Source organism: Lonchura striata, chromosome 27 (assembly GCF_050655825.1).
Source record: "Lonchura striata isolate lonStrDom1 chromosome 27, ASM5065582v1, whole genome shotgun sequence".
NCBI lineage: Eukaryota > Metazoa > Chordata > Aves > Passeriformes > Estrildidae > Lonchura > Lonchura striata.
The window spans coordinates 9,586,320-9,604,426 of record NC_140729.1 but is presented as its reverse complement, the minus strand read 5'-3'; the positions used below and the strand labels follow the sequence as shown (position 1 = coordinate 9,604,426).

Here is an 18,107-nt window from a genome sequence, read left to right as displayed (position 1 = left end):
ATTATGACTTCCACTAAGTGCTTCTGGGCCTGAGGCAGGGCAGGACTGCTATAAAAGGCAGCCCAAGTCTCTGCTCTCTCATCCACTTCTCTCACCTCCTCCTCTTCCTCAGGAACCAGGTGAGTGGGAAGCCTCTTCTTCTCCTCCTGCTGCTGCTCCAAGAGCAGCCCTTGCCTGGCTGGGGGTCTCAGCTGAGAGGGGCGAAAAGAGCTCAGGGCTGGGAGATTCTTCTGTTAGGAGAGAGCAGGGGAGAGTAGGTCTTTTGCGGGTCGAGTAAGGCTGGGACTTAGCTGAGGCAGCTCCTTGGCTGTGACCTGGGCAGCGCAATGGGGGCCAGGAGGTGCCTGGGCTGCATGGTGTTTGGGTGCAGTGCTGCTTCTCTTGTGTCCTCACTTTGTGCTTCTCCCTGCCCTCTGTGCCAGGTGCACCTGTGACCCCAAGCCATGTCCTGCTGCCAGCCCTGCAACCCTTGCTGCCAGCCCTGCGGCCCCTGCCCGCTGGCCAACAGCTGCAATGAGTGCTGTGTCAGGCAGTGCCAGAGCTCCCACGTTGTCATTGAGCCGCCTGCTGTGCTGGTGACCCTGCCCGGCCCCATCCTCAGCTCCTACCCACAGAACACCGCCGTGGGATCTTCTACCTCTGCCGCTGTTGGCAACATCCTCAGCTGTGGTGGAGTGCCCATCAGCTCTGGGGGCTTTGACATCTCCTGCATCACCAACTGCTATGGTGGCAGCAGATGCCGTCCCTGCTAAATCTGCTGGCAATGCCTTTCAGGAAGAAGGTCCAAGACTTCAAAGCCTGGTTTTGGGCAGGAGATAGAGCTTCAGAAAGTTGTATTTAGAGCTTTGGACCATCGTTTCCTTGTTCCATTTGCCTTTCCTTTTCTGTCCCTCTCTCCCCAAGGCTAATATGGACTTGTTGTCCTCCCTTCCTCTGCAGAGCAGTGCAAAGAAAAGCACGTGGGAGCTCTATCTTACTACGTGCTCCTGGTGCTCTCTGTGAGCTTTCTCCATTTCTTCTTCAAACTTATTAAAATTGTGTTGCATTCAAGCCTTGACCTCTGAGTCTTCTATTGTTCTGGGGCAACTCCTCCGTCTGCTCAGGAAAAAGGTGGAGACAACAAAGTGTGGGGCTCATTGCAGCGGACTTTACTTTGCGCCCTTTTCCCTTGGAGCTGATGAAGAACATCCCTGGCTACTCAGCAGCCAATGCCATCATGGAGACTTTGGCCCCAAAGGAGTGCCAATGAGAAACAACAACAACTGGGGACAGCCCACAACTCATCTCCTCCTATCCTTCCTTCATTGCCTGGCCTAGGGTCTGTGTCCAGCACACCTGGGAACAAGGAGATGAGATCCAAACCTCACACAGGCCCGCAGCACTTGGCATGGCCCTGCTGCTGCTCAGACCCGCAGGGCTGAGGGGATTCACAAGGAAGAACTGGTAACACACTCAGTCTGGGCAGTGGAGTCTCCATCACTGTGATCCCAATACCTCCAAAAGGATCTAATGCTTTGTTCCATGTGTCCATCTTCCCTTTGTAAATGACTTGTGGTTGCATTCCTAATGCCAACATGTAGGACTGTTTTCACATGTACTTGAAATTTCTGGTTAATCCTTGGCCTTCGGCCACAGGTCAATGCACCAACTATCATTCCCTGGGTATCCATGTTCTCTTGGGTGCAAAAAATGAACTTCTGAAGGCATTGCTGGGCTCGAAATACCAGCTCATGTTCACAGGTCTCTCTGATGCATGCGACATTCCACACGTGCTCCTCCTGCCTGGATATCAAGGCAGTGACAGAGCCTTTGTCCATGTCACAGGATGCCAACACACCTTGCTCTGTCCCAAAGCCAAGGCTTCATCTGCTCCTTGTGAGACCTGCTGCCCAAGCATTAGTCTCAGCTGCCAGAACCAAACCATCTCCAGTTCCACATCCTTCTGTGTGTGTTACCCCCACGGGCACCACCTCCACATGGCTCCTTTTGGCAACCAGAATATAAAAAATGGCTATAGGCTACTACAGAATGCCCAAAGGAGGCCACGAGGATGGGAAAGGGTCTGGAGGATCTCCATGAGGAGTGGCTGAGGCCACTAAGCCCATTCAACCAGGAGAAGATGAGACTGAGGTCAGGCATGACTATGATCTTTGACATCCTCCTGAGGCTGGGCAGTACAGGGGCAAGAACCAAACTTTTCATGCTCATGACCAGTAACAAGACTTGAGGAAGTGGGTGGAGCTGAGTTGAGGGAGGCTGAGGTTGGATATCAGGAAAAGGTTCTTCACCCAGAGGGTATTTGGTGGTTAAACACTGGAACAGGCTCCCCAGGGAAGTGGTCTCTGCACCAAACCTGAGAGAGCTCAAGAAGTGTTTGGACAACACTTGCGAGTCCTTGGTGGGAATCTTGGCGTTTCCTATGCAAGATCAGGAGTTGGACCTGACGCTCCTGATGGGTCATTTCCAACTCAGCATCTTCTGTAATCCTAGAATTTTATGATTGTGCTGAGAAAGTCTCAGTCTTCTTGCTAAATGCCATTCCCTTAATTAAATACCATGGTGAGGTTCCTCCACATGCCTCTGGTTCTCCATGGAGAAAAAACTGCATTCCTTCAATCTTTCTCTTGAGAGTTGGGTTTTTGGGGTTATTTCATCTAGGGGAATTTTCTTCCCATTTAGTGCCAGCAAGATGATGAATGGACAGTGATCAAGAAACTGAAGACACGTTTTGCTTTGTCCCACACTTCCTGTGCTGTGGTTTTTTGCCTTTTCTTAAATACGTTTTCATGAGGGCTTGACCAGTGTCACTGAGAGGTTCAGGCTTGGCCAGCACTGACTCCATTCTTTAGCTGTCTGGATCTGGCTTTGTAGAACATGGGGGCAGCGCTTGAGAACCTCTTGTAGCCTCCTCACTGCTACAAAAACCTTGTCACCTTCAACCCCATAACAGAAGGTACAACGGGGATATAGAGCAATTTTAGGTGATTAAAAAATTTAGAAGGAAAGAACCAGTTCATGCTAGTTCAACAGACTACAAAACAAATTTCATTTAGTTAATTTCAAATTCAAAAGGAAAACAATGCTTCGGCTTCAGTAAAGGGCAGATGCAACTTTGAATAATCTCAAAATTAGGTTTTATGCTGCAGGACTTGGAAAGAAACACTTAAAAAAATACAATCATCTAAAGTCCTTGGTGGAATCTACTTCATGTCTTTGGCAAGTGGAACAGACCGAGCTAGTTATGGAGATTACCATAATGTTATTAGCTGGAAATCTGGACTGCATTACTTCACAATCTCCCTGAACCTATTTGCACCCCTCAGAGCACTTTTCCGATGGATTCTTCCTGGCAGGTCCCAAAGGCGATGAAAACCAACATTTATGGAGTTCAGGGTTGCAATTTTGCCTTCTGTTCTACACAACCACTGCACATCACAGACAGGAGAGCTACCCCAGCTTTCTGCAAAATCCCTGTAAGGTCCTAGGACTGCATGCGAGCACAAATTTTATCATGTCCCACTCCTTAAAATGACTCCGGTCTCCTGGACAAGGATCAGGCCCCAGACAACTCCGGCAGTCCCAGAGGACTCCCAGAGATTGCACAGAAAGCTGATGAGCCAAGTGAGGCCAACACAATTCTTCTCTGAGCACTGTTAGAGCAGCAACAGGGACCATCCCTCCCAGCAGATGCAGAGCCGTGTGCAACAGCAATCGACCATCATGAAGAGATGGGAAAAGCAACAGAAAATGATGTGCCATGACCCCTCACGTGGCCGACCTTGGGCATGTGGGCAAGAAACACGAGACTGATGCCCATTTCCTGACAACATGGACAAAAACAGGCGCACAGGAATGACACAGGTTGAACACTTTGTCCACAGAGGATGCTGCCAGCTGATGGTCTGAGCATTCCAAATGCACTCAGCATTGGTGTTGCCCAGGAAATCCTTGAGTCTCCCATCCCAGCACTTAGAGAAATGACCATTCACGTAGGAAAGCAAAGAGAATTAGGCAGGAAATGAAAAGGCAGCAGTACAGGAAATCAGGACACAGCCCCTACCATTAACTGGGATGGGGCACGTTTGACATGAGCTGGTCAGAAAATTATGACTTCCACTAAGTGCTTCTGGGCCTGAGGCAGGGCAGGACTGCTATAAAAGGCAGCCCAAGTCTCTGCTCTCTCATCCACTTCTCTCACCTCCTCCTCTTCCTCAGGAACCAGGTGAGTGGGAAGCCTCTTCTTCTCCTCCTGCTGCTGCTCCAAGAGCAGCCCTTGCCTGGCTGGGGGTCTCAGCTGAGAGGGGCGAAAAGAGCTCAGGGCTGGGAGATTCTTCTGTTAGGAGAGAGCAGGGGAGAGTAGGTCTTTTGCGGGTCGAGTAAGGCTGGGACTTAGCTGAGGCAGCTCCTTGGCTGTGACCTGGGCAGCGCAATGGGGGCCAGGAGGTGCCTGGGCTGCATGGTGTTTGGGTGCAGTGCTGCTTCTCTTGTGTCCTCACTTTGTGCTTCTCCCTGCCCTCTGTGCCAGGTGCACCTGTGACCCCAAGCCATGTCCTGCTGCCAGCCCTGCAACCCTTGCTGCCAGCCCTGCGGCCCCTGCCCGCTGGCCAACAGCTGCAATGAGTGCTGTGTCAGGCAGTGCCAGAGCTCCCACGTTGTCATTGAGCCGCCTGCTGTGCTGGTGACCCTGCCCGGCCCCATCCTCAGCTCCTACCCACAGAACACCGCCGTGGGATCTTCTACCTCTGCCGCTGTTGGCAACATCCTCAGCTGTGGTGGAGTGCCCATCAGCTCTGGGGGCTTTGACATCTCCTGCATCACCAACTGCTATGGTGGCAGCAGATGCCGTCCCTGCTAAATCTGCTGGCAATGCCTTTCAGGAAGAAGGTCCAAGACTTCAAAGCCTGGTTTTGGGCAGGAGATAGAGCTTCAGAAAGTTGTATTTAGAGCTTTGGACCATCGTTTCCTTGTTCCATTTGCCTTTCCTTTTCTGTCCCTCTCTCCCCAAGGCTAATATGGAGTTGTTGTCCTCCCTTCCTCTGCAGAGCAGTGCAAAGAAAAGCACGTGGGAGCTCTATCTTACTACGTGCTCCTGGTGCTCTCTGTGAGCTTTCTCCATTTCTTCTTCAAACTTATTAAAATTGTGTTGCATTCAAGCCTTGACCTCTGAGTCTTCTATTGTTCTGGGGCAACTCCTCCGTCTGCTCAGGAAAAAGGTGGAGACAACAAAGTGTGGGGCTCATTGCAGCGGACTTTACTTTGCGCCCTTTTCCCTTGGAGCTGATGAAGAACATCCCTGGCTACTCAGCAGCCAATGCCATCATGGAGACTTTGGCCCCAAAGGAGTGCCAATGAGAAACAACAACAACTGGGGACAGCCCACAACTCATCTCCTCCTATCCTTCCTTCATTGCCTGGCCTAGGGTCTGTGGCCAGCACACCTGGGAACAAGGAGATGAGATCCAAACCTCACACAGGCCCTCAGCACTTGGCATGGCCCAGCTGCTGCCCAGACCCGCAGGAATGAGGGGATTCACAAGGAAGAATTGGTAACACACTCAGTCTGGGCAGTGGAGTCTCCATCACTTTGATCCCAATACCTCTAAAAGGATCTAATGCTTTGTTCCATGTGTCCATCTTCCCTTTGTAAATGACTTGTGGTTGCATTCCTAATGCCAACATGTAGGACTATTTTCACATGTACTTGAAATTTCTGGTTAATCCTTGGCCTTCGGCCACAGGTCAATGCACCAACTATCATTCCCTGGGTATCCATGTTCTCTTGGGTGCAGAAAATGAACTTCTGAAGGCATTGCTGGGCTCGAAATACCAGCTCATGTTCACAGGTCTCTCTGATGCATGCGACATTCCACACGTGCTCCTCCTGCCTGGATATCAAGGCAGTGACAGAGCCTTTGTCCATGTCACAGGATGCCAACACACCTTGCTCTGTCCCAAAGCCAAGGCTTCATCTGCTCCTCGTGAGACCTGCTGCCCAAGCATTAGTCTCAGTTGCCAGAACCAAACCATCTCCAGTTCCACATCCTTCTGTGTGTGTTACCCCCACGGGCACCACCTCCACATGGCTCCTTTTGGCAACCAGAATATAAAAAATGGCTATAGGCTACTACAGAATGCCCAAAGGAGGCCACGAGGATGGGAAAGGGTCTGGAGGATCTCCATGAGGAGTGGCTGAGGCCACTAAGCCCATTCAACCAGGAGAAGATGAGACTGAGGTCAGGCATGACTATGATCTTTGACATCCTCCTGAGGCTGGGCAGTACAGGGGCAAGAACCAAAATTTCATGCTCATGACCAGTAACAAGACTTGAGGAAGTGGGTGGAGCTGAGTTGAGGGAGGCTGAGGTTGGATATCAGGAAAAGGTTCTTCACCCAGAGGGTATTTGGTGGTTAAACACTGGAACAGGCTCCCCAGGGAAGTGGTCTCTGCACCAAACCTGAGAGAGCTCAAGAAGTGTTTGGACAAAACTTGTGGGTCCTTGGTGGGAGGCTTGGCGTTTCCTATGCAGGATCAGGAGTTGGACCTGACGCTCCTGATGGGTCATTTCCAACTCAGCATCTTCTGTAATCCTTGAATTTTATGATTTTGCTGAAAAAGTCTCAGTCTACTTGGTAAATGCCGTTCCCTTAATTAAATACCATGGTGAGGTTCCTCCACATGCCTCTGGTTCTCCAGGGAGAAAAAACTGCATTCCTTCAATCTTTCTCTTAAGAGTTGGGTTTTTGGGGTTATTTCATCTAGGGGAATTTTCTTCCCATTTAGTGCCAGCAAGATGATGAATGGACAGTGATCAAGAAACTGAAGACACGTTTTGCTTTGTCCCACACTTCCTGTGCTGTGGTTTTTTGCCTTTTCTTAAATACGTTTTCATGAGGGCTTGACCAGTGTCACTGAGAGGTTCAGGCTTGGCCAGCACTGACTCCATTCTTTAGCTGTCTGGATCTGTCTTTGTAGAACATGGGGGCAGCGCTTGAGAACCTCTTGTAGCCTCCTCACTGCTACAAAAACCTTGTCACCTTCAACCCCATAACAGAAGGTACAACGGGGGTATAGAGCAATTTTAGGTGATTAAAAAATTTAGAAGGAAAGAACCAGTTCATGCTAGTTCAATAGAGTACAAAACAAATTTCGTTTAGTTAATTTCAAATTCAAAAGGAAAAGAACACTTCAGCTTCAGTAAAGGGCAGATGCAACTTTGAATAATCTCAAAATTAGATATTATGCTGTAGGACTTGGAAAGAAACACTTAAAGAAATACAACCATCTAAAGTCCTTGGTGGAATCTACTTCATGTCTTTGGCAAGTGGAACAGACCGAGCTAGTTATGGAGATTACCATAATGGTATTAGCTGGAAATCTGGACTGCATTACTTCACAATCTCCCTGAACCTCTTTGTACCCCTCAGGGCACTTTTCCGATGGATTCTTCCTGGCAGGTCCCAAAGGCGATGAAAACCAACATTTATGGAGTTCAGGGTTGCAATTTTGCCTTCTGTTCTACACAACCACTGCACATCACAGACAGGAGAGCTACCCCAGCTTTCTGCAAAATCCCTGTAAGGTCCCAGGTATGCACGCGAGCACAAATTTTATCATGTCCCGCTCCTTAAAATGACTCCGGTCTCCTGGACAAGGATCAGGCCCCAGACAACTCCTGCATTCCCAGAGGACTCCCAGAGATTGCACAGAAAGCTGATGAGCCAAGTGAGGCCAACACAATTCTTCTCTGAGCACTGTTAGAGTAGCAACAGGGACCATCCCTCCCAGCAGATGCAGAGCCGTATGCAACAGCAAGCGACCATCATGAAGAGATGGGAAAAGCAACAGAAAATGATGTGCCATGACCCCTCACATGGCCGACCTTGGGCATGTGGGCAAGAAACACGAGACTGATGACCATTTCCTGACAACATGGACAAAAACAGGCGCACAGGAATGACACAGGTTGAACACTTTGTCCACAGAGGATGCTGCCACCTGATGGTCTGAGCATTCCAAATGCACTCAGCATTGGTGTTGCCCAGGAAATCCTTGAGTCTCCCATCCCAGCACTTAGAGAAATGACCATTCATGTAGGAAAGCAAAGAGAATTAGGCAGGAAATGAAAAGGCAGCAGTACAGGAAATCAGGACACAGCCCCTACCATTAACTGGGATGGGGCACGTTTGACATGAGCTGGTCAGAAAATTATGACTTCCACTAAGTGCTTCTGGGCCTGAGGCAGGGCAGGACTGCTATAAAAGGCAGCCCAAGTCTCAGCTCTCTCATCCACTTCTCTCACCTCCTCCTCTTCCTCAGGAACCAGGTGAGTGGGAAGCCTCTTCTTCTCCTCCTGCTGCTGCTCCAAGAGCAGCCCTTGCCTGGCTGGAGGTCTCAGCTGAGAGGGGTGAAAAGAGCTCAGGGCTGGGAGCTTCTTCTCTAAGGAGAGGACATGGGAGAGTAGGTATTTTGCGGGTCGAGTAAGGCTGGGACTTAGCTGAGGCAGCTCCTGGGCTTTGAGCTGGGCAGCGCAATGGGGGCCAGGAGGTGCCTGGGCTGCAGGGTGTTTGGGTGCAGTGCTGCTTCTCATGTGTCCTCACTTTGTGCTTCCGCCTGCCCTCTGTGCCAGGTGCACCTGTGACCCCAAGCCATGTCCTCCTGCCAGCCCTGCAACCCTTGCTGCCAGCCCTGCGGCCCCTGCCCGCTGGCCAACAGCTGCAATGAGTGCTGTGTCAGGCAGTGCCAGGACTCCCACGTTGTCATTGAGCCTCCTGCTGTGCTGGTGACCCTGCCCGGCCCCATCCTCAGCTCCTACCCACAGAACACCGCCGTGGGATCTTCTACCTCTGCCGCTGTTGGCAACATCCTCAGCTGTGGTGGAGTGCCCATCAGCTCTGGGGGCTTTGACATCTCCTGCATCACCAACTGCTATGGTGGCAGCAGATGCCGTCCCTGCTAAATCTGCTGGCAATGCCTTTCAGGAAGAAGGTCCAAGACTTCAAAGCCTGGTTTTGGGCAGGAGATAGAGCTTCAGAAAGTTGTATTTAGAGCTTTGGACCATCTTTTCCTTGTTCCATTCGCCTTTCCTTTTCTGTCCCTCTCTCCCCAAGGCTAATATGGACTTGTTGTCCACCCTTCCTCTGCAGAGCAGTGCAAAGAAAAGCACGTGGGAGCTCTATCTTACTACGTGCTCCTGGTGCTCTCTGTGAGCTTTCTCCATTTCTTCTTCAAACTTATTAAAATTGTGTTGCATTCAAGCCTTGACCTCTGAGTCGTCTATTGTTCTGGGGCAACTCCTCCGTCTGCTCAGGATAAAGGTGGAGACAGCAAAGTGTGGGGCTCATTGCAGCGGACTTTACTTTGCGCCCTTTTCCCTTGGAGCTGATGAAGAACATCCCTGGCTACTCAGCAGCCAAAGGCCATCATGGAGACTTTGGCTCCAAAGGAGTGGCAATGGGAAACAACAACAACTGGGGACAGCCCACAACTCATCTCTTCCTATCCTTCCTTCATTGCCTGGCCTAGGGTCTGTGGCCAGCACACCTGGGAACAAGGAGATGAGATCCAAACCTCACACAGGCCCTCAGCACTTGGCATGGCTCAGCTGCTGCCCAGAACCGCAGGGCTGAGGGGATTCACAAGGAAGAATTGGTAACACGCTCAGTCTGGGCAGTGGAATCTCCATCACTGTGATCCCCATACCTCCAAAAGGATCTAATATTTTGTTCCAGGTGTCCATCTTCCCTTTGTAAATGACTTGTGGTTGCACTCCTAATGCCAACATGTAGGAATGTTTTCACATGTACTTGAAATTTCTGGTTAATCCTTGGCCTTCGGCCAGAGGTCAATGCACCAACTATCATTCCCTGGGTATCCATGTTCTCTTGGGTGCAGAAAATGAACTTCTGAAGGCATTGCTGGGCTCGAAATACCAGCTCATGTTCACAGGTCTCTCTGATGCATGCGACATTCCACACGTGCTCCTCCTGCCTGGATATCAAGGCAGTGACAGAGCCTTTGTCCATGTCACAGGATGCCAACACACCTTTCTCTGTCCCAAAGCCAAGGCTTCATCTCCTCCTCGTGAGACCTGCTGCCCAAGCATTAGTCTCTGTTGCCAGAACCAAACCATCTCCAGGTCCACATCCTTCTGTGCGTGTTACCCTCACGGGCAGCACCTCCACATGGCTCCTTTTGGCAACCAGAATATAAAAAATGGCTATAGGCTACTACAGAATGCCCAAAGGAGGCCACAAGGATGGGAAAGGGTCTGGAGGATCTCCATGAGGAGTGGCTGAGGCCACTAAGCCCATTCAACCAGGAGAAGATGAGACTGAGGTCAGGCATGACTATGATCTTTGACATCCTCCTGAGGCTGGGCAGTACAGGGGCAAGAACCAGACTTTTCATGCTCATGACCAGTAACAAGACTTGAGGAAGTGGGTGGAGCTGAGTTGAGGGAGGCTGAGGTTGGATATCAGGAAAAGGTTCTTCACCCAGAGGGTATTTGGTGGTTAAACACTGGAACAGGCTCCCCAGGGAAGTGGTCTCTGCACCAAACCTGAGAGAGCTCAAGAAGTGTTTGGACAACACTTGCGGGTCCTTGGTGGGAATCTTGGCATTTCCTATGCAGGATCAGGAGTTGGACCTGACGCTCCTGATGGGTCATTTCCAACTCAGCATCTTCTGTAATCCTAGAATTTTATGATTTTGCTGAGAAAGCCTCAGTCTACATGCTAAATGCCGTTCCCTTAATTAAATACCATGGTGAGGTTCCTCCACATGCCTCTGGTTCTCCAGGGAGAAAAAACTGCATTCCTTCAATCTTTCTCTTAAGAGTTGGGTTTTTGGGGTTATTTCATCTAGGGGAATTTTCTTCCCATTTGGTGCCAGCGACATGATGAATGGACAGTGATCAAGAAACTGAAGACACATTTTGCTTTGTCCCACACTTCCTGTGCTGTGGCTTTTTGCCTTTTCTTAAATACGTTTTCATGAGGGCTTGACCAGTGTCACTGAGAGGTTCAGGCTTGGCCAGCACTGACTCCATTCTTTAGCTGTCTGGATCTGGCTTTGTAGAACATGGGGGCAGCGCTTGAGAACCTCTTGTAGCCTCCTCACTGCTACAAAAACCTTGTCACCTTCAACCCCATAACAGAAGGTACAACGGGGGTATAGAGCAATTTTAGGTGATTCAAAAATTTAGAAGGAAAGAACCAGTTCATGCTAGTTCAATAGACTACAAAACTAATTTCGTTTAGTTAATTTCAAATTCAAAAGGAAAAGAACACTTCAGCTTCAGTAAAGGGCAGATGCAACTTTGAATAATCTCAAAATTAGATATTATGCTGTAGGACTTGGAAAGAAACACTTAAAGAAATACAACCATCTAAAGTCCTTGGTGGAATCTACTTCATGTCTTTGGCAAGTGGAACAGACCGAGCTAGTTATGGAGATTACCATAATGGTATTAGCTGGAAATCTGGACTGCATTACTTCACAATCTCCCTGAACCTCTTTGTACCCCTCAGGGCACTTTTCCGATGGATTCTTCCTGGCAGGTCCCAAAGGCGATGAAAACCAACATTTATGGAGTTCAGGGTTGCAATTTTGCCTTCTGTTCTACACAACCACTGCACATCACAGACAGGAGAGCTACCCCAGCTTTCTGCAAAATCCCTGTAAGGTCCCAGGCATCCACGCGAGCACAAATTTTATCATGTCCCGCTCCTTAAAATGACTCCGGTCTCCTGGACAAGGATCAGGCCCCAGACAACTCCTGCATTCCCAGAGGACTCCCAGAGATTGCACAGAAAGCTGATGAGCCAAGTGAGGCCAACACAATTCTTCTCTGAGCACTGTTAGAGTAGCAACAGGGACCATCCCTCCCAGCAGATGCAGAGCCATGTGCAACAGCAAGCGACCATCATGAAGAGATGGGAAAAGCAACAGAAAATGATGTGCCATGACCCCTCACATGGCCGACCTTGGGCATGTGGGCAAGAAACACGAGACTGATGCCCATTTCCTGACAACATGGACAAAAACAGGCGCACAGGAATGACACAGGTTGAACACTTTGTCCACAGAGGATGCTGCCAGCTGATGGTCTGAGCATTCCAAATGCACTCAGCATTGGTGTTGCCCAGGAAATCCTTGAGTCTCCCATCCCAGCACTTAGAGAAATGACCATTCATGTAGGAAAGCAAAGAGAATTAGGCAGGAAATGAAAAGGCAGCAGTACAGGAAATCAGGACACAGCCCCTACCATTAACTGGGATGGGGCACGTTTGACATGAACTGGTCAGAAAATTATGACTTCCACTAAGTGCTTCTGGGCCTGAGGCAGGGCAGGACTGCTATAAAAGGCAGCCCAAGTCTCAGCTCTCTCATCCACTTCTCTCACCTCCTCCTCTTCCTCAGGAACCAGGTGAGTGGGAAGCCTCTTCTCCTCCTCCTGCTGCTGCTCCAAGAGCAGCCCTTGCCTGGCTGGAGGTCTCAGCTGAGAGGGGCGAAAAGAGCTCAGGGCTAGGAGCTGCTTCTGCCGGGAGAGGGTACGGGAGAGAAGGTCTTGTGCAGTTCGAATAAGGCTGGCACTTGGCTGAGGCGGCTCCTGGGCTTTGAGCTGGGCAGCGCAATGGGGGCCAGGAGGTGCCTGGGCTGCAGGGTGTTTGGGTGCAGTGCTGCTTCTCATGTGTCCTCACTTTGTGCTTCTCCCTGCACTCTGTGCCAGGTGCACCTGTAACCCCAAGCCATGTCCTGCTGCCAGCCCTGCGACCCTTGCTGCCAGCCCTGCGGCCCCTGCCCGCTGGGCAGCAGCTGCAATGAGTGCTGTGTCAGGCAGTGCCAGAGCTCCCACGTTGTCATTGAGCCTCCTGCTGTGCTGGTGACCCTGCCCGGCCCCATCCTCAGCTCCTACCCACAGAACACCGCCGTGGGATCTTCTACCTCTGCCGCTGTTGGCAACATCCTCAGCTGTGGTGGAGTGCCCATCAGCTCTGGGGGTTTTGACATCTCCTGCATCACCAACTGCTATGGTGGCAGCAGATGCCGTCCTTGCTAAATCTACTGGCAACATCTTCAGCCAAGAACCTCCATGACCTCAGGACCTGGTTCTGGGCGGAAGATAGGGCTTTAGGACATTGTAATTTTAATTTCAAGCCGCTGTCCCCTTCTTCTCCTCTCTAGTCTTTTTCTCTTTCTTTTGCTATCTGTGTTGCCGCAGACCAACATGGCCAAACTTGTTGCTTTTCATCTGCCCCCCTCTTTTGGGATGGCAAATGGACAACCTGCATCTTATTGGTCTTCCAAGTGCTCTCTTTGAGGCACCTCCTTTTCTTCCTTGGACTTAATAAAGTTGTTTTGCACCCAAGCCATGGCCTCCAGATCATCTTCTTTCCATGTCTATACTTCCAGTTAACTCAAGGAAAAAGTTGGAGAAAACATGTGTTGGGACTTCCTGCAGTGAATTTTACTTTATGCCTTGTTACAGTGAGCTCATGGGCACTCTGTGCTCCCTTCCCCAGGACCCTGTGACTCTGATCAAGATAACACTGGACCCCTCCTTCCTGCCCTAATGGGGTTTGCAGAGAGCCAGGGAAGCCCACCCCGTCCAAAGTCTATATAGACCTCTGACATTTCCTGTTTGTCCTCTTTTGCCCCACTCTCCACATGGATATGACAGAATAAAGAGAGCTGAACCAACATATCTGGGGTAAGAGACTCTTTTGGGAATCTTTGCCATCTCCTGATATTCCTTCCCTCACAGCCTCAGACCTCTGGGCTAGCCTGATATTTAGGGGGCTGTGCGAGGGGGGGAACGTCAATGCCTTTTCTTTTGGAGCTGCTAAAATTTCCCCTGGCTACCACACAGAGAATGGTCTTCGGGGAGACCCTGGCTGCGAAGGGTCACAGCAATAGAGATGGGAAACAAAGTTCTGTGGACAGCCCACAATTTTACCTCTGCCTTCTCCTTCCCTCCATCATACAGTCTACGAGTCTGTGGTCAGCACAGATGGTCAAGGACAGATGAGATATGCAGCCCATATAATTCTTCATCACCTGGCAAGGCCTGGCTGCCTTCCAGACATGCGAGACTGAAGTGAATCACAAACTGATATCAGTATCTGCCATATTCAGGCTACACAGTCACAGTCCCCTTTTCTGTGAACCAAACACCCCCATGGGCTACTGCCTGGCTGGGCTCTTGGTCTTGTGTGGGCAGAGGCTTCTTCATTTTTGGGTTCTCTTTGTGTTTTTGTTCCCTTGTCTCAGAGAGACTACAGGTAGCAGTTTTGAGCTGCCTGGAGGTGAATCACACATGCGCTGCCTGTCACTGCAGGCAGCCATGCTCCAGCAAGCTGGTCAAGATGGGTAAGCCCCCACTCCAGTAAAGAAGAATATGGAAGCAGAGACGCTTTCTCTTTCATGGCACCTTTTTCTTTTCTTCACCTTCTCTTCTCTTTTTCTTCACCTTCTTTTCTCTTTTTCTTCACCTTTTGGTGGAGGTGGGATCTTGGCTGTGAAGGTAGTTACTTTGGATTTACAACTGTAGCCACTTGTAAACACAACATTTCACAATTAGAAACTTTTTTGAAATGAACTTCAAAAACTTTGCCAGCAGCTAAAAAGCAAGCAAGTTCCTGGGGTCACCACAGAGTACCCCATGCTGCTGTGGACAGACCTGTCCTTTCCCCTCCACCACAGGCACAGTGCACAGCACAGCAGCAGCACCAGGGGAGCCCCATGAATGGCAGGAAGAAGCGGCAGCAGTGCAGACCCCACTTGAGCTGGCAAGTCTTCATCAGCCACTAAAACTGCTCTATAGGTTCTTGCCTTTGCTGGTAGCATTTGCCATTGTCTTGTCCCTTTTTTCCCACATGGTCACCTGCCATCTTGGAAGGAAAGGATGTGACGCCATCTTCCCCTTGTCCCTCAAGCCATGCAGACATCTTGGGAAGGATATTTCTGGAATTTCATGTCTCTCCTGGTTCCCATGGGTTTTTTTGAGGTCCAGCAATTTTGTATTTAGCATTATTTTTTGCCTGTTCTGTTTGTTAGTAACGTGCTATTTTGTTCACTTATATCTACTCATATTTTGTTCTTTATTGGTGAAAGAGATTGGTTGGGATTAAGGGAAGATTACTCATTTTAGATTGCCCAGATCTTTAAATTATCTTAAACCAAGACAACCTCCATCAGTGAAATTTTCAAAACCTTCTCTGTTCCATTTTCTTTGGGACAATTGCAAATTTTCCCTTGTAACTTAACCAGTTCTGTTGCAGAGTGAGATAATATGAGGTATACTCTGTCTCCTGATAAACAAATTTTGTCTTTACAAACGGGCAGAGCTTGGGGTGAAGGGAAGTGAAGAAGGGTTGGCTTTGCTGACTCAAAACCCTTATCTGGAGAGTGAGGCTCAAGGAGTGCTGCCTCTCTCTCTGCGTCCTCAATTTTTACAGGTGGATGGAGTTAAGGGTGCAGAGAGGGTTTGGTTTTGCTACATTAAATTCATGGGGGCTGAGGACTGTGACATTACCTTTAAGGAGAGCTACCTTTTCCTCAGGGCTGAAAAACTCTAATTCATTCTCCACACCTTCCCCAATTGTTAATTTGCAGCTCCAAAGCTCTTTGGCTTTGGACAGGTTTGTTTAACTGGTTTTTCAGGTTTTGGGCTAGCTTCTTCTGGGCATTCCATTCTCAATCTGCCCTGAGGTGGGCTATTGTTTCAGCCCCCAAGGCTATTTGCAACTCAGTCAGATCTTTCTGTTGCTGCTCCACAACATATTTCTCTTTTGAGTTCAGCCTCCACTGGTATGGATACCAGGCCTTTTCCCTTGCTGGTGTTTTCCCCCATCTTTTGCCAAAGTTCAAGTCTTCTCTGCAACTAACTGCAGATTTTGCCATTTTTCCTTAGCCCATATCCCTCTTTATGAGGTTGGACAATGTTTATAAGCTTTTAGCAACTCTATCAGTGGATGTGAGAAACAAGGCTCATTCTTCAAATTTTTTTATACTTTAATAAGGGATAAAAGGGACAGTACCCAGTGCTGAGGTGCTTGGCAAACTGCCAGGAGCAGCCCATTATCTTAAAACAACTTTCTTACATACTTTTTCATTACATCGGTTAAATGCATATTTATGAGGATTATACATATTCAGAAATTCCTGTGGGTTTACATGTTCTGGGAATTTTTTTGCTTGGCTTGGCTCGACTTTTGACTTGTCATCATGCCATCCTGTACGTGAAATTCATATATTTAATTTCTTCTCAAAGCTCTGTTCCATTGTTTGACACTTTCTGATAACCTGGAGGGTCAGTATTAAATCTCTCCTTGCATTTTTCTCTTGGTATTTATTCTCCTGGTTCTTTTCACTGTTATCATTCAAATAAGATACTCCTCAAGTTCATAGAATCAACAGAGCTCTTAATATAAATAAAGGCATTTAACATTAACACATACTCTCCATTTTAATACTTTGCAAAAGCCTAAGCTATATATAAGCTACATACTGCATAAAAAATGGACAGATTATACTATATTAAAGCAGTTTAAAATAGTTACAAATAGTACTATATTAAAATTGTGAGTAATAATAATTTGCAAAAGCCAATACATAAATGTGAAAGCCAGCAATTACATATATTATAACAGTGGAGAACAGGTCAGATCAGTTTTTACTTAGCATTTTATGATCTTTTTGCTGGAGAATATCAGTTTCAAGCAAAAATCAATTTCTCCTTTATTCTGCGAGCAGTTCTCTCTGTATAAAATACCTCTTCATCACCTCAAGAGTACCCTGCTCACTGTGCCAATTAAAATGTAAGGTCCCCAAAATATTATCCAGTGTGACACTTAAAAGGGTTTTGGTTTTTCATGTACTCTGAGTTAGACACACGGGAGAAACACCAAGAAGATACTGTGAAGAGGTCACAAAAAACAAGAAACCCTTTACTGACAACTTTAGAAAATCAAAGAACTTTGACAAAAAGTTTCAAGCAGTATCCAATCAACACAAAACACTTCTCAAAGCATAAATCTATTTGATTTAATAGACTCTAAGCCCATCTGATTTTAAGTTACTCAAAATTCTGAGAAGGGAATTAGAAGAAGAAGGGAAAAGAGAGAAAGACTGGAAAGGAATAGAAAATAACAAACACAGCTACCATTTCTGGTTCCAATGGTGATCAGCATATAGAAATTCCAAGTACAGATAGGGTCAAGACACATGCTTGCCTTGTGTCTCAGGTTAAATGTGCTTTGACTTTTCTGGGTCCTGGTGGGACTTCCAGCAATCTAGCATAACTTGGGACTGATCATCACTGAATCCATGCATCTCTATGGGTTTTGCCTGTATGAAGTTTTTGAAAAACCTGGTAAAATTAATGTGACATGGAATAATTTTCTCTGCACACTCAGGCTATGTGTGGATGAAATTATTTCTGTTGCACATCCTGGCCAAAACAACATCCTGGTCAGAATAAAGTAAAATCTTCATTCTCTAGCACTAAAAGTGTTGTTGGAGGGTTTGTGTTTTTCCTGCAGCTTCAGTGAGAGTAAGGTCAAGATATGTGCTTGCCTTGTGTCTCACAAGGTTAAATATTCTTTTACTTTTCTAGGTCCTGGTGGGACTTCCAGCCATCTGGCCATGCTGGAGTGAGTTTGCATTGCAGGGGTAGGGTGTGGAACATTGCCTCTGGTTTTCCAGGGATTGGCAGCCTCTGAAGGGTTGGGATGCAAGTCCAGGGAAGGGGGTGCATGGAGTATGATATTGCCTCACCAGGGCAGAGCTCAAGCTGTCCCTTCCTCCATGCAAAATCACATTAAATATTTCAAGCCAGCAATCCTTCCAGTCTCACTTACAGGGCTGGGAACATCCTAATCTAGATAAAGGCAATGGTGATTCCGGCACCCAGGCAGAATTAGATTTTCTGTATGATCCATTCTAACCCAGACCATTCTATGGCATCATGATCTGTGGGCTGTCTCTGGCAAACCATTTGTTCACCAGGGTCCATCATCCTTTACCTGATACTCTTTGACACTGGTTTGGTAAAGAGGGAAGACAATGTTCAGATGATGTTCCATCTGTAAGTGGAAGAAATGTG

General features: G+C 48.2%; 4 pseudogenes; all 4 read left to right on the top strand.

The window, feature by feature from the left end:
• Positions 1-420: 420 nt before the first annotated feature.
• LOC146765188 (feather keratin Cos1-2 pseudogene) lies at positions 421-752 on the top strand (annotated as a pseudogene).
• Positions 753-4,523: 3,771 nt separating this feature from the next.
• On the top strand, positions 4,524-8,493 carry LOC146765187 (feather keratin Cos1-2 pseudogene; annotated as a pseudogene).
• A 103-nt stretch (positions 8,494-8,596) lies between these two features.
• Positions 8,597-8,961, top strand: LOC144247514 (feather keratin Cos2-2 pseudogene; annotated as a pseudogene).
• Positions 8,962-12,726: 3,765 nt separating this feature from the next.
• LOC116183109 (feather keratin Cos2-2 pseudogene) lies at positions 12,727-13,370 on the top strand (annotated as a pseudogene).
• Positions 13,371-18,107: the final 4,737 nt, after the last annotated feature.